This window comes from Channa argus, chromosome 4 (genome assembly GCF_033026475.1).
Source record: "Channa argus isolate prfri chromosome 4, Channa argus male v1.0, whole genome shotgun sequence".
In the NCBI taxonomy this organism is placed as follows: Eukaryota; Metazoa; Chordata; class Actinopteri; order Anabantiformes; family Channidae; genus Channa; species Channa argus.
The window spans coordinates 7246504-7262602 of record NC_090200.1 but is presented as its reverse complement, the minus strand read 5'-3'; the positions used below and the strand labels follow the sequence as shown (position 1 = coordinate 7262602).

General features: G+C 37.9%; 2 long non-coding RNA genes across 2 annotated transcripts; both read right to left on the bottom strand.

The window, feature by feature from the left end:
* Positions 1–6222: 6222 nt before the first annotated feature.
* On the bottom strand, positions 6223–7385 carry LOC137126379 (uncharacterized). Its single transcript, XR_010914309.1, has 3 exons — positions 7172–7385; positions 6709–6840; positions 6223–6578 (listed from the first exon to the last, which is right to left on the bottom strand). It is a non-coding gene; the product is annotated as an uncharacterized lncRNA (long non-coding RNA).
* A 6086-nt stretch (positions 7386–13471) lies between these two features.
* On the bottom strand, positions 13472–14590 carry LOC137126378 (uncharacterized). Its single transcript, XR_010914308.1, has 3 exons — positions 14425–14590; positions 13961–14092; positions 13472–13829 (listed from the first exon to the last, which is right to left on the bottom strand). It is a non-coding gene; the product is annotated as an uncharacterized lncRNA (long non-coding RNA).
* Positions 14591–16099: the final 1509 nt, after the last annotated feature.

Here is a 16099-nt window from a genome sequence, read left to right as displayed (position 1 = left end):
TTAAAAAAACAAAACAATAGGACATCTTCAAATAATAGAAAGCCTTCAAACCAAAGTGTTTAAATTACAGTGGAGCCATGGGAGCTCAGCTACAATAAATGACAAAAGAAATATAATGAAGATTTAATCCACACGTGTGCACCTCTGATGTGCACGTTGCTTCTGGAAGTTTAACTTTCCCTTCAAGCTGATACATGTTCAAGCTTCTTCTCATGTAGCTGTCAGTGTCATGGAGCTGTGCTTGGATCTGAAAGGGCTGAGATGTGAAGTTCAGAGATGATTCCTGTTCTGTTCTGTCTGGTTTGCAGGGTTCTAGGTGACATAGTTTTGAACTGGTCTGGATGTCAGGGCTACTTAGGGCACAGCCAGTGGAGAACTACGTGCTCTGACATCCACCAGCTTGTCTCTGTATTTGGGTCTGCTGCTTTTAAGACACAGAAGTGCTTGAGACTGATTGTTGGTTGGTAATCGGCTGAAGTGTGAAAGAGCTCGCAGTGCTCGTACCGTCTCTCGAATCAACAATATAACAGCTGGGTTTTATATTTTATATATATAAATATATAGTGTGTGTGTGTGTGTGTGTGTGTGTGTGTGTGTGTGTGTGTGTGTGTGTGTATGTATGTATGTGTATATAAAAACACATTTTGGTTCACTTCCTATTGGCAGTGTCTCAGCAGCTTCCATCTTTGAAAAATAAAACCCTGTACAACTTCATTACAACGTTGATTTGTACTTTAGTTTAACTTTCATGAACATGTGAAACCTCACAGTTAATGTCATTTGGCAGAATATTGTTTTATTTTTATTTCAAAATATAACAATATTCATCCTCTTATTTCTCTTAGACATTAAACTTTCCCTTTTCAGGAAACATCATGAAGGTGCAGCTGATTGTTTGGGAAGTTTGGCCTTATCTGAACAAGGAGCCTAAGGACATGAGAACATACAATATTCTATCACCACTTACACGTGTACATTCACACTAAACAATCTATTTGCTCATATGTTCTCATGAAGGAAGGACTGAGCTATTCAGAGCTGTGAAAAACACAAAATGTCAGTGATGTGTTGACAAGCTTAAATATGTGCACTTAAGGTCTTCTCCATAGCCTGTCCGAACTCCTCCCACACCCAAGTTTTTGCGTTTGTAACCACTGGGGATGCAGCCCTTCTGGCCTGCCGGTACCTGTCTCCTGATTCAGGAGACCCGTAAGCCAACCAGGCTCAAAAGTCCTCTTTCTTCAGCCTGATGGCCTCCTTTACCACCAGTATCCATCAGCTAGTCTTCAGGTTGCCGCCACGACAGGCACCAACTACCTTCTGGCCACAACTTACACATGGGTCAGAAACGACCCACACACATTTCCTGTGGCATTTTGCGGGAAACTGTGAAATGTGTTTGTTTAAAACAGCTCAGTAAAGCTGCCTTTGCACATCTAATACATGTAAGTATTGTTTTTCAATTGTCTAATGTTACTTTGTTAAAAAAAAATATTTGATGACTGTACAGAGAAACAGTACATCATATTCGATTAAGTTAAGGTTAGCTTGAGAATGACTACATTACTTGTCAGAGAGTTACAAGTAATTACTATTAATTAGCTTGCTGTTAACACTTAATACCTACTCCATTTTCCCCCCTGATTACATGGATGCCGTGAACAATGCACTCCGGATATTCATGAAGGAGCTGGGCAATGTGGTTGTCATGCCACATATGAAGAGGCACATAAAGGGTTCACCCAAATTCCAAAGGCACATTATTGAGGAAACCCACGCAAGCAGGGGAAGAACATGCAAACTCAATACAGAAAGGTCACAGCCGACCAGGGAGCAAGCCCAAAACCTTCTAGCTGTGAGGTGGCAGCGCTGACCAGTCCACCACCATGCTGCCCACAGAAAGGAATCTATTAAATCTAATTAAGATTGAATCATCAGATACAGTAGTTTAAACAGGTGGACAACTCTAATGTGGACGGTGCTTCTGGCAGATCAAGGATCAAGCTTCATGAAGCATGGAGCTCTGCTGGGGTCTGAAAGAGCTGAGATGTGAAGTGAAAGTCAGAGGTGATTGTATACATATATATATAGATAGATATGTATGTATGTGTATATATCAGTTTAAATGAATGTTTAGCTTTATTGCATGTCACAGAAAAAAAATCTGAAACATCAAACCCTCTTTAAAGAAGGCAGCAGAGGGCAGAGTGCAGGACCCATCATCCAGTTTCTTGACTGCCACATTACCACTGGTCTTGTTCCTGCTGGTCCTCCATCACCAGCATCATGGCCTCATACTTGGCCTACATCGCCACCATGTGGCCTCTACTGGAACTGCCAATTTGGCTCACACCAAGACAGCACCTCAGATAGATCACCCTGAGAGGTAGAAAACAAATATAACTTGGAAACTAAACAAGATCTAAGACATTTTTTTTTGTTCATGGATGCAGCACTAAATCTGTGATATTTTTTCATGCAGAATTCATCAACTTGTTTTTTTCCATCAATTAGGAAAAATATCGACATCTTAACATCTTAAAGACTGCCAATAATAATAAAAAAAAACATTTTAAAAAGGAAAAGATAAATTCAACTCACTTCAGGATTTATGAACATTTTGCTGATGGTACTAGTTTTCAAACTGAACACAGCAGTTTTACCAGCAAACTTCTCTATTGCTGTGAACGTCTCCTGGTTCTCCCTGTGTGACCTTCTGTTTTCAAGACAAAATAGTTTTTCTGGTTCCCCAGGTAACCTGGTTTAAACATGTCTCTCTGCAGCCGAAGGAGGTCACAAGGCCACTGGTCTGGTAGAGAAGAGCTCCTCATACAAACAAGATGAAGGAAACTCCCTCGACTACATACCAACATGATGGTCCTGAGAATCCTGGTCCTGCTCCACTTGATGATCAGTCATCCAGGGTGGCTGCAGAGGGGACCAGTGCAGCCATGTTTGGAGGGAGGTATAGCAAGGAGACGACAGAGGGGAGCTGGAAGCAGGCAGAGATTTCTTCGTGTCATAACACCGGTCATCTATTACATTTCTAACTGAATTGTGAGAAAGACAAAAACAACATCTTCTCAATACATTTCATTCCAAATAAAGGATTTTTTAAATTTTTTTAAAAAGTGTTGATAATATTGACTGTTTGAAAATTGGCGTAAAACATGCTTTCATCCATATCCTTATTGATGTGCAGTTCATTTGCTCAACTCACATTTATAATTTACTGAGTGCAGTAGCAAAGAGCTGCACCAGCAGGAAACAGACAAACTGGATCTTCATAATTCTCTGGTTAAGATAAAAACACAAAATTGTTCATGTGGAAAATAGAGAATGTGGCTTAAAAGTATTTTGTGATCTACCTTTTAATCCTTAGACCATCATGAATAGTACATGAATCTAATCCCAGTTCATAGTTGGCTCCTTACTTGACCAGAGTTAAATGACATAACTAATAAGTGCAGTGGAGCTTTAGGCCTGTAAAATTCTATCTAAATCTTTTACATAAAAAATCCGGACAAAAACTCACATTTTTAGCTAGATGCTGAGGAAGATTTACTGTAGGACTCCTCTGTTCTGTCCATTCTGTTTCTATATACAGTAGTTGTGATGTCTCCAGTTCACTTAATGCCAAAATCTAAGAACATATGAAACCTAATTCACATTTATTACTTGAGCTTTTCACTTAAAGGACAGTGAATATCACCAGATCTTTCAGGATTTGAAAATAGATTAATGCTTTGTGACAATTCACATCATTCTTTGCAAGCACAACTGGCTCACGAATTACACAGAAAGTGAATGGTACTTATGTGAAAGTTAACTCATGGCAACTTATTTAAGTTTATTCTTCAGTCTGAGGAAAGTTGGTTGGCTGATTTTCCAGGCTGATCTGAAAAGGTCTGAACAGGGTCGAGACATTAGAATCACAACTCCTATAACCTGTTGTACTCCTGAAAACCATTTTACTGCCATTCCACCGTTCAGAAAAAATTTACTTGAACATACAAATGTCAAACCTATGGTCACATATTGTTAGAGTTTGTGAAAACCAGAAACACTGTTCAGCTAGGTAGAAGAAGAAATAATGACTCAAATCTCTACTGACAGGCAGTTTCATCCAGTGTAGCCAGTCAGGACCTACACTGTCTGTCAGATAAACATATAACTACTTTGTAAAAGTGCAAAAGTTAAAGCCACATAACCACTGAGGGTGTCGCAAGTTGTCAAAGTACAGCTGCTTATTCAGCTTATTAAAGCTGTGTTTTGTATCATTACCAAATGATTAGACCAGTAGGACTTTAACTGATTGAGCAGAACAGAAGTTTGTATAGAGAAACAGAATTGTTGTGATATAAGTGTCTTTCAACATTTGAGTTCCTTAAAAAAAAAAAAAAAAAAAAAAAAAAAAAGACAGGGCCGTTTCTAGCTTTGTGGGGGCCCTATGCAAGATAATGTTTCGGGGCCTCTAGTTTGCCAAACTATGTTATTACAGCAACACGAATACTCACATAAATAAATAACGTGGGCTAAGCACAAGATCAACAGAAGATAAATTATCTTTTCACTTACAGTAAAAAAAAGCAACAAGCCAGCATCCATATCAATGTGCAAACTATAAAGAGAGGGGGACTACAACTAACTCAGTTAAACTAGCATTAATCCACTCGGGACAATAATCCACTGCCACAATAGTCCAAAATAATTAACCATAGCTCTAATATTTATTAGTTCGGTAATAAATAATCAGTGTTATTTATAAAGCAGTAGAGGGCTACACTTAAAAAATGAATCCTAAGTAATCCTAAAGTCAGGTTAAGTAGCAAATATCTGAGAGACAACTTCCAGCGGACAGTGACAGATCAGACACACACCAACACACCCTCCCTCCCTGCTACAGTCTGACTAAACGGGTCTGGTATCACTCACTTCAGTCAGTCAGTCTCATGGCAGCATGTTTTATTTTAGCCAACTTTCATGAAGCAAATACTGCAGCTGGTTTTATGAGCAGGCACATTCTAGCCAGCTAACTCCCATTTATCTGAGGCTAGCGGAGCTAGTTAGCAGGACAAACCACAAACAAACATTCAAAAACTCACAAACCAATGTCTTACCTTTATCCTTTGACTGTTTTATTTCCTGTTTCTTCTTCTGACATTTTTTTGCCCCACTGAGAAAATTTCTGAGAAGATGCCATAACGCTGTTTGCCATTAATGTCCTGACTAACGGGAATGATCGGTAGCTGTCAATCAATTCCCAATAACGAGGTGCCGTTCGCAAATGAGCTGATTCTGTTTTGCCAAACCAGGGTCATATATGAAAGAAGGCAGGTCGTGCCTTCAGGGCTGATGTGTCATAATGTTAAGACTTTGACCTTTATTTATTTCAAACGTGATACCAAATTAAGAGCCATTTGGGAGCTAAAAGAGCTGAATCTTTGAAAAGAGCTGGACCTCTCATCAATAATTCCCATCGTACTTGTTGGCAAACGTCACTCCGCGCGTGACAGTGCAAACCAACAACTTTGACTTAATTATTACAGCTTCTCATTGCAGCTGTTTATATCTTACATTTATTTTAAGCATATAAGGGATTTAATAAACACACAAGATATTGGAGATAAAGACAGGTCATTTTAATTCTCCTCAGATGAGGCTGAACATGATCTGCAAACCAACATCTAAAATACAGAGAAACTTACACTAAAAACATTTCCTAAAATAAATTCTCTCAGGCAACAAGTTGGTTTTTAGAGATTTTATTCTTTGCGAGATGCAGGACAAACACTTAAATGTACCAAGGACAGGTCTGTTTGAAACATACATAGAAAAGCTATGTAAAAAGATATGAAAGGTCATAAAGAGAGAACATTTCAGCATAATTTCTCTGAAATCTGATTTCAAATGTTCAGAGAATAAACAATTTCACCCAGTGTCTCTGTTTTATAACTTTGTTTTTAGCAACCAGGATGATAAATCAGGTTAAAGTGATACGATCAAAGCAAGATGGATCTAAAAATGGTCATAATATTTGACACAGTTTGGTTTAAGAAGCAGCTTAAGCAGATGAAGAAGTGTAATTACTCTGCAAAGTTTAGTTCATGTCTCTCATAGTGAACAGGAAAACCTCCACATTTGACTACAACAACTCTGTTAGTGAGAAGCTCACCCTTATAGACACAGTTTGGTTTCTCTGCTGTTAGTTTACAATCAACAATATTAAAATTTGCATTACTATAGGTAAAGCCATCTCTCTGATTTAGTTTTCCTTCACCATTACAAACCTTTTGGACATCATCCTCATCAGCCAAAATGAACGTATGGGTCTTCTTGCACATTTTCATTTTGGAAATCACTAAAGTACATTTGTCTTCAATCATATCTTTGTTTAAATGGTGTAATATAAAATTCTCATAGCTTTCTTCATCTGATAGTTTTATTGATTCTTCTGTTTCGTTTGTAGGAAACACAGTGGCAGAGCTTGTATCTCTTGGTTGGATGTTACTTCCAGACAGCACAGTGGCAGAGAGCAGCATCAGCAGCACATATGCAAACAGGATCTTCATTGTTTCCTGTTGAAGAAAAAACAGGAACATTTTTCTGAGGGACAGTTTAATGCAGTAAATGTAACAGCAATTTGTACAACCTGGTCATTTCTCCATGACACCATCATAACATGCTACTACAAACCAGGTTCTTTACTTTCTGTCTTTCTGATCTGATGAGTGATTAGTTGGTTCTTTGGTTCACTCTCTGTAACCAGAGCAGGTACAGAAGTCGTCTGAGGCACCAGTTGGTGACGATGTCTTCAGTGAAGTTCTCTGAAGCTGCAGCCTGATTACAGTGTATACAGTGCATTACACAGTTCTGGAGATTAGTTCTATTAACAGTATTTGAAAAAATTTACAAAGACAAATAAAAATACATTCTCATTGCACTAATACCTGAATACCACAGGTCTCACTAACTGCTCAATTTAAACTGACTTTCAGCACATTTAAACTCCCAGTCTGCCCCTTTATGAACTAAAGACATCAAGATGTTGGAGTGTGTGATAAAGTTTTTGTGAATGAGTAAAAAGAAGCAGCACAGTCTTAAATCTTCTTCCTCTCATCTAAGGAGGAACTGGAGCTGCAGTCTGTCCACTAACCAAACTAAGTCTTACCTTAGAAGCAACACCTGAGTGGAGACACGAAGAGTGGGACTAATGTTGTTCTGGGAGACAGAAGAGAGTCTAGGCAGGTCCTCCAGGAGAGCAGGAGTCTGAAGCTTTGCTTCCTTTTCACACACATTTTATATTGTTCTTCACAGGAAACTGCAGCATCAAGAAGCACAGATCATCACAAGATTGGTTACAACTAAATCTTCTGTATCCAATCAAAAGCATCATTAAAGTAGTGAGTGTGTTGGTTTCAGTGGTGTGAGAGGTGTGTGTGTGTGTGTGTGAGAAGGTGGTCTCTATTCCAGGAACTGAAAGGGGGCGTCTAAGCTCAGTGTCTCAGCAGCTTCTATCACCTTTAAAGGATAAAACCCTGTACAACTTTATTACAATATTGATTTAAACTTTAGTTCATGAACATGTGAAACCTCACAGTTAATGTAATTTGGCCTAATTCATTAAAATATTGGTGATCTGCTACAAAAAGTGTTGTAGGTTAATTCTAGGTTAATATATATTGTTGTAAATACCAGGAAGTTACTGCTAAAATACAGAACATTCATCTCATATTCATCTTTTCATCTTAAACCCAAGTCTGCATGTTTTTTGCATGTTCTCCCCGTGTTTGAGTGTGTTTCCTCAGGTGCTCTGGTTTCTTCCCACAGTCCAAAGACATGCATGTTAGGTTAGTTGGTGACTCTAAATTATCTGTAAGTGTCGATTGTTGTCAGTCTGTGCATGTGTCACTCTGAGTTGCCCCTAAGATAAACTGGCAAAAGCGATAAAAACTAATCAATTGGTCTTGCTGTTCAAATATTCATAAAGAAACTGAATAGGATTTTCAAAATAAAACAATATTCATCTTCTCATTTCTCTTAGACAATAAACTTTCCCTTTTCAGGAAACATAAGGAAGGTGCAGGTCATTGTTTGGGAAACCAAAGAGGGGAAGTTTGGTCTTATCTGAATAAGGAGCCTAAGGACATGAGAACACAAAATATATTAACACCCCTTTAGACGTTCACATTCACACTAAACATGCTATTTACTCATATCTTCTAATGAAGGAAGGACTGAGCTATTCAGAGCTATGAAAACCACAAAATGTCAGTGATGTATTGACAAGCCTAAATGTGTGAAAGTTGTTTTGGAGTGTGCAGGCCTCTGGTTAGTGAGCTTTATGACTCTGTGGTAGCTTCAGCTCTCCACTACAATGCTGTGGGGTGGGGGTCAGCACTGACCGAGACAGGAAGAGACTGAACAAGTTGGTGAGGACTGTGAGCTCTGTTCATGTGCAACTCAACCGTTTAGCTGAATAACTCGGGTCATTCTTGATTACTGTAAATTCTCTTTAGGTTTTTGTTTCTTTGTTTTAGTCATAAATGCTTTTGCAAACACATTGTATCTTCCACTTTTGAATTTTTGTAAAAAAAAAACTGCTTTTTGCACTGTAACCATCACTGTGAGCTCCTCAACAACAACAATTTCATTGATCAAACCTCAAAGTTATGTCATTTGGCCTAATTCATTAAAATATTGGTGATCTGTTACAAAAAGTGTAGCACCTCATCAGTCTACTCCAAAAACTAATCAATTGGTCTTCCTGTTCCTATTTCTATACATAAGGAAGGTGCAGGTCGTTGTTTGGGAAACCAAAGAGGGCAATTTTGGCCTTATCTGAATAAGGAGCCAAAGGACATAAGAACATACAATACTCTATCACCACTTTAGACGTTCACATTCACACTAAACATGCTATTTGCTCACATCTTCTAATGAATGAAAGACTGAGCTATTCAGAGCTGTGAAAACCACAAAATGTCAGTGATGTGTTGACAAGCATAAATATATGAACTTAAGGTCTAAATAAAGTCACTTTATTTTGTTAAATATGAAAAAAATACATCTCAATTTATGTTCAGAGTAAAACCAAAGGCTTTGAAGCCGTGTTCAAATTACAGGGGACCTAGGGGGAGCTCAGCTTCCCCAAAAGCAACTAAATGTCAAGATTGGGGGTCTCAAAGACTATATTACCATTTTTAAAGCTAGAATAAATGACTGAGAAAGCGTACAATCTGATTAAGATCAGTTCATGAGAAAATTATTAAAGAAATGTTGGAGGAAATGTTTAGTAAAAGAAATTCTCTGAGGTTTGTGCAGATTTTATTCTTTGTGAACTGCAGGACAAACAGAGACTGAATAAAGACGAGAAGGTGAGTCATTGTTTCTAACCACAAAAGCTATGAAACAGTATGTTTCTTTAAAGCGAACTGGTAAACATGCTTCACATGAGACTGCAGTTGTCTTAGTGAGACGTTCACCCTGATATGTAGCTTAGGTTCTTTACTTTATATCTGAAGCTGAAGCTGTTTACAGAGTTTACAGTGCATCATTCAGTGTCCAGGTGCATGAATATCTGCTTCTGTATTAAGATTAAAAAAAGATGAATATTTACCAGGCAACAATCAGTTAAAGATTCTGTGGCTCTGTAGTGAAATATGCAGGTAGAACCTGCAAGATAGTGAGTCTGTGTCACTAGAAAGTCCCTCTCCACAGGAAGATAAGTTATGTAGAATAGTTCTATTTACAGTACTGAAAGATGTCAAATACTGAAGCTTTAAGTACAGTACAATCTAAGTATTTTCTCACAGCAGTGTTACGCCCCTGTCTAGGGGGCAGGAGTGAAACCTATAGAACAAATAAGGCTGTTCCCTCCCTGGTCCCCAAAGCAAAATTCAGAATCCAAATTTTTCAATTAAGTGTGCAATTTATTTCTACAACTAAGAGAATGTGATTCAGTGTGAACCAAGGCCAAAACAGCAAACAGAAGAATCTATTTCCCAAACAACCTGCTAGCTAGGCCCTAAGATTCATTCATTAAGCCTTAATGTGAAAACAGAAAGAAAATGGCAGTTCACCCCTACAGCTTCAAAACTATTTACACATAATATTTACAAGATAGAGGCAATGCAACCACAAGGGGACACAAGCCAGTCTCCTTATGCCAGTCCCAGGTCTGGATAAATGCAGAGGGTTGTGTCAGGAAGGACATCCAACATAAAACACATGTCAAATTAAACGTGCGAATCATGACTTCCACACCGAATCTGACTTCTATACCAGATCGGTCGGGGACCAGGTTAACAACGACCACCACCAGTGCTGTTGACCTACAGGGTGCAGGTGGAAATTGTGCTACTGTTGGTCGAAGAAGAAGAGGAGGAAGTCGTTTCCACAGAGAAGAGGAAAGCTAAGAGTGTAGGACTGACAGTAAGGACTTTGAATGTTTGGACTATGACAGGGAAGGCTAGAGAGTGAGTTGACACAATGCAGAGAAGGAAGGTGGACATTCTGTGTGTCCAGGAGACCAGGTGGAAAGGTAGCAAGGCTAGAAGCTCAGGAGCAGGGTTCAAGTTGTTCTACCATGGGTCAGATAGGAAGAGAAATGGAGTTAATCTGAAAGAGGAGTTTGTGAGGAATGTTCTAGAAGTGAAAAGAGTATCAGACAGGTTGGTGGTGGAATGTGGAAGTTGAGGGATGTATACTGGGAAAGGGGTTAGAAAAGAACAAGGTGATTAATATATATCTCAGTTTATATGAAGTTCTTTAGTTTTAGATTTACTGCATGTCACAGAAGAAAAATCAGAAACATCAAACCCTCTTTAAAGAAGGCAGCAGAGGGCAGAGTGCAGGACCCATCATACAGTTAGATTTCAAGTAGATCACCCTGAGAAGTAGAAAACAAATATGCCTTTTAATCTAAGACTTATTTTTTTGTTCATGGATGCAGCACTAAATCTGCGATGTTTTTTCATGCATAATTAGTCAACTTGCTCAACAAGTGTTTTTTTCCATCAATTAGGAAAAATATTGGACATCTTAGAGTCTGCTAATATAAATAAAAAATAAATAAATTCAACTTGCTTCAGGATTTATGAACATTTTGCTGATGGTACTATTTTCCTCGAACTGAACACAGCAGTTTTACCAGCAAACTTCTCTATTACTGTGAACTTCTCCTGATTCTCCCTGTTTGACCTTCTGTTTTCAAGACAAAATACTTTTTCTGGTTCCCCAGGTAACCTGGTTTAAACATGTCTCTCTGCAGCCCACAGGGGGTCACAAGGCCACTGGTCTGGTAGAGAAGAGCTCCTCATACAAACAAGATGAAGGAAACTCCCTCGACTACATACCAACATGATGGTCCTGAGAATCCTGGTCCTGCTCCACTTGATGATCAGTCATCCAGGGTGGCTGCAGAGGGGACCAGTGCAGCCATGTTTGGAGGGAGGTATAGGAAGGAGACGACAGAGGGAAGCTGGAAGCAGGCAGAGATTTCCTCTTGTCATTACATCAGTCATCTATTACATTTCATAATTTACATAAAAACATATTTTCATCCATATCTTTATTGATGTGCTGTTCATTTGCTCAACTCACATTTATAATTTACTGAGTACGGTAGCAAAGAGCCGCACCAGCAGGAAACAGACAAACTGGATCTTCATAATTCTCTGATGAAGATAAAAACATGTTTATGTGGAAAATACAGGAGAATGTAGCTTAAAGATATTTTGTGATCTACCTTTTAACCCTTAAACCATCCCTATGTGGCACTACTATACATGAATCTAATCCCAGTACATAGTTGGCTCCTTACTTGACCACAGTTAAATGGTATAACTAATAAGTGTAGTGGGGCATTAAGTCTGGAAAATTCCATCTAAATCTTTTACATACAAAATCCTGACAAAAACTCACATTTTTAGCTAGATGCTGAGAAGGAAGATTTACTGTAGGACTCCTCTGTTCTGTCCATTCTGTTTCTTTCAGTATTTGAAAATAGATTCATGTTTTGTGATACTTTGCATCATTCTTTGCAAGCACAACTGTCTCATGAATTATACAAAAGGTGAATGGTAGTTATGTGAAAGTTAAGTCATGGCAACTTAATTAAGTTTATTCTTCAGTCTGAAGAAAGTTGGTTGGCTGATTTTCCAGGCTGATCTGAAAAGGTCTGGTATCGCTCACTTCAGTCAGTCAGTCCCATGGTAGTGTCTTCTGCCCTGCTAGGACGATTTCTTTTTGATCCCTTACTGCCATTAATGTCCTCACTAACGGGAATGATCGGTCAATCATTCACAATAATGAGGTGTCCTTCGCGAATGAGCCGATTCTGTGTTGACAGACTGGGCTATTATGTGAAAGAAGGCAGGTTGGCTGATGTGTCATAATGTTAAGACTTTGACCTTTATTTATTTCAAGCGTGATACCAAATTAAGAGCAATTTGGGAGGTAAAAGAGCAGAATCTTTGTAAAGAGCAGTACCTCTCATCACTAATTCCATCGTACCTGTTGACGGACATCACTCCCAGTGCAGATCAACGACTTTGAGTTAATTATTACAGCTTCCCATTGCAGCTGTTTATATCCTACATTTATTTTAAGCATATAAGGGATTTAATAAACACACAAGAGAGCTGCAGATAAAGACACGTCATTTTAATTCTCTTCAGATGAGGCTGAACCTGATCTGCAAACCAACTTCTAGAATCCATTAGAAACATACACACAAAAAAACATTCTCTAAAATAAATTCTCTCAGGCAACGAGTTGGTTTTTAGAGATTTTATTGCAGGACAAACACTTAAATGTACCAGGGACAGTTCTGGATATATATATATATATATATATATATATATATATATATATATATATATATATATATATATATATATATATATATATATATATATACACATATATATATACATATATATGTATATATATATATATATATAGATATATAGATAGATAGATAGATAGATAGATAGATAGATAGATAGATATATAGATAGATATATATAGATATAGATATATATAGATATAGATATATATAGATATAGATATAGATATGAAAGGTCATAAAGAAGGAACATTTCAGCATAATTTGTCTGAAATCTGATGTCACATGTTCAGAGAATAAACAATTTCACCCAGTGTCTCTGTTTTATAACTTTGTTTTTAGCAACAAGGAGATAAATCAGGTTAAAGTGACACGATCAAAGCAAGATGGATCTAAAAATGGTCATAATATTTGACACAGTTTGGTTTAAAAAGCAGCTTAAGCAGACGAAGAAGTGTAATTACTCTGCAAATTTTGGTTTGTTTCTCCTAAACTTAATAGGATAACCTTCACATTTGAGTACAACAACTATGTTAGTGAGATGCTCACCGTTATATTGACAATCTGGTTTCTGTGCTCCTGGATTTGTTAGATTACAGACAACAATATTAAAATTCTCCTTACTGTAGGTCATGCCATCATAATTATTTAGTATTCCTCTACCATTACAAATCCTTCTGACACGCTTCTCATCAGCCAAAATGAACGTGTTGATTTGCTTACAATTTGTGTAATTATTATTCTCATTAATGTTCTTCATCTCGGACTCACAGTTCTCTGCAGTCATATTTATCTTTATATGCTGTAATATAAACTTCTCATAACGTTGTTTAGGTGTTAGTTTTCTAGATTCATCTGATTCGTTTGTAGGAAACACAGTAGCAGAGCTTGTATCTCTTGGTTGGATGTTACTTCCAGACAGCACAGTGGCAGAGAGCAGCATCAGCAGCACATATGCAAACGGGATCTTCATTGTTTCCTGTTGAAGAAAAAACAGGAACATTTTTTTTGATGGAGAGTTTAATGCAGTAAATGTAACAGCAATTTTTACAACCTGGTCATTTCTCCATGACACCATCATAACATGTTATTACAAACCAGGTTCTTTACTTTATGTCTTTCTGATCTGATGAGTGATTAGTTGGTTCTTCGGTTCACTCTCTGTAAGCAGAGCAGGTATCGAAGTCGTCTGAGGCACCAGTTGGTGATGATGTATTCAGTGAAGTTCTCTGAAGCTGCAGCCTGATAACAGTGTATACAGTGCATTACATAGTTCTGGAGATTAGTTCTATTAACAATATTTGAAAAAATGTACAAAGACAAATTAATATACATTCTCATTGCACTTATACATCAATACCACAGGTCTCACTGACTGATCAGTTTAAACTGACTTTCAGCACATTTAAACTCCCAGTCTGCCCCTTTATGAACTAAAGACCATCAAGATGTTGGAGTGTGCGATAAAGTTTTTGTGAATGAGTAAAAAGAGGAAGCACAGTCTTAAATCTTCTTCCTCTCATCTACAGAGGAACTGGAGCTGCAGTCTGTCCACTAACCAAACTAAGTCTTACCTTAGAAGCAACACCTGAGTGGAGACACGAAGAGTGGGACTTCTTTTGTTCTGGGAGACAGAAGAGAGTCTAGGCAGGTCCTCCAGGAGAGCAGGAGTCTGAAGCTTTGCTTCCTTTTCACACACATTTTATATTGTTCTTCACAGGAAACTGCAGCATCAAGAAGCACAGATCATCACAAGATTGGTTACAACTAAATCTTCTGTATCCAATCAAAAGCATCATTAAAGCAGTGAGTGTGTTGGTTTCAGTGGTGTGAGAGGTGTGTGTGTGTGAGAAGGTGGTCTCTATTCCAGGAACTGAAAGGGGGCGTCTAAGCTCAGGGTCTCAGCAGCTTCTATCACCTTTAAAGGATAAAACCCTGTACAACTTCATTACAATGTTGATTTATACTTTAGTTTAACTTCATGAACATGTGAAACCTCACAGTTAATGTCATTTGGTCTGATTCATTAAAATATTGGTGATCTGCTAGAAAAAACGTTATGTTCTAGGTTAATATATATATTGATGTAAATACCAGGAAGTTACTGCTAAAATACTGAACATTCATCTCATATTCATCTTTTCATCTTAAACCTTTAACCTACGTTTCCATGTTTTTTGCATGTTCTCCCCGTGTTTGAGTGTGTTTCCTCAGGTGCTCTGGTTTCCTCCCACAGTCCAAAGACATGCATGTTAGGTTAGTTGGTGACTCTAAATTATCCGTAAGTGTCGATTGTTGTCAGTCTGTGTATGTGTCACTCTGTGTTGCCCCTAAGATAAACTGGCAAAAGCGTTAAAAACTAATCAATTGGTCTTGCTGTTCCAATATTAATAAAGGAAGTGAATAGGATTTTCAAAATAAAACAATATTCATCTTCTCATTTCTCTTAGACAAACCTTTTTGATCCCCCTGCAGGGAAATTGTTGTTGTTGAGCAGCTCACAGTGACATTGTACAGTGCAAAAAGCAGTTTTTCACACTGCACACATAATAAAATTCAAAAGTGGAAGACACAATGTGTTTGCAAAAGCATTTATGACTAAAACAAAGGAACAAAAACCTAAAGAGAATTTACAGTAATCAAGAATGACCCGAGTTATTCAGCTGAACGGTTGAGTTGCACATGAACATAGCTCACACTCCTCACCAACTTATTCAGTCTCTTCCTGTCTCGTTCAGTGCTGCCCCCCACCCCACACCATTAAAGCTACCACAGAGTCATAGAGCTCCCTAACCAGAGGCCTGCACACTCCAAAACAACTTAAGTTCACACATTTAAGCTTGTCACCACATCACTGATATTCTGTGTCTTTCACAGCTCTGAATAGCTCAGTCCTTCCTTCATGAGAACATGTGAGCAAATAGCATGTTTAGTGTGAATGTGAACGTCTAAAGTGTTAGCATATTGTATGTTCTTATGTCCTTTGGCTCCTTATTCAGATAAGACCAAACCTCCAAAACAATTACCTGAACCTTTATTATATTTCCTGAAAAGGGAAAGTTCAGTGTCAAAGAGAAATGAGAAGATGAATATTGTTTTATTTTGAAAATCCTATTACGTTCCTTAATGAATATTGGAACAGCAAGACCAATTGATTAGTTTTTGCTTAACTTAACAGCTTCCATCTTAGAAGGATACAACCCTGTACAACATCATTACAATGTTGCAACGTTGTGATTTAAACTTTAG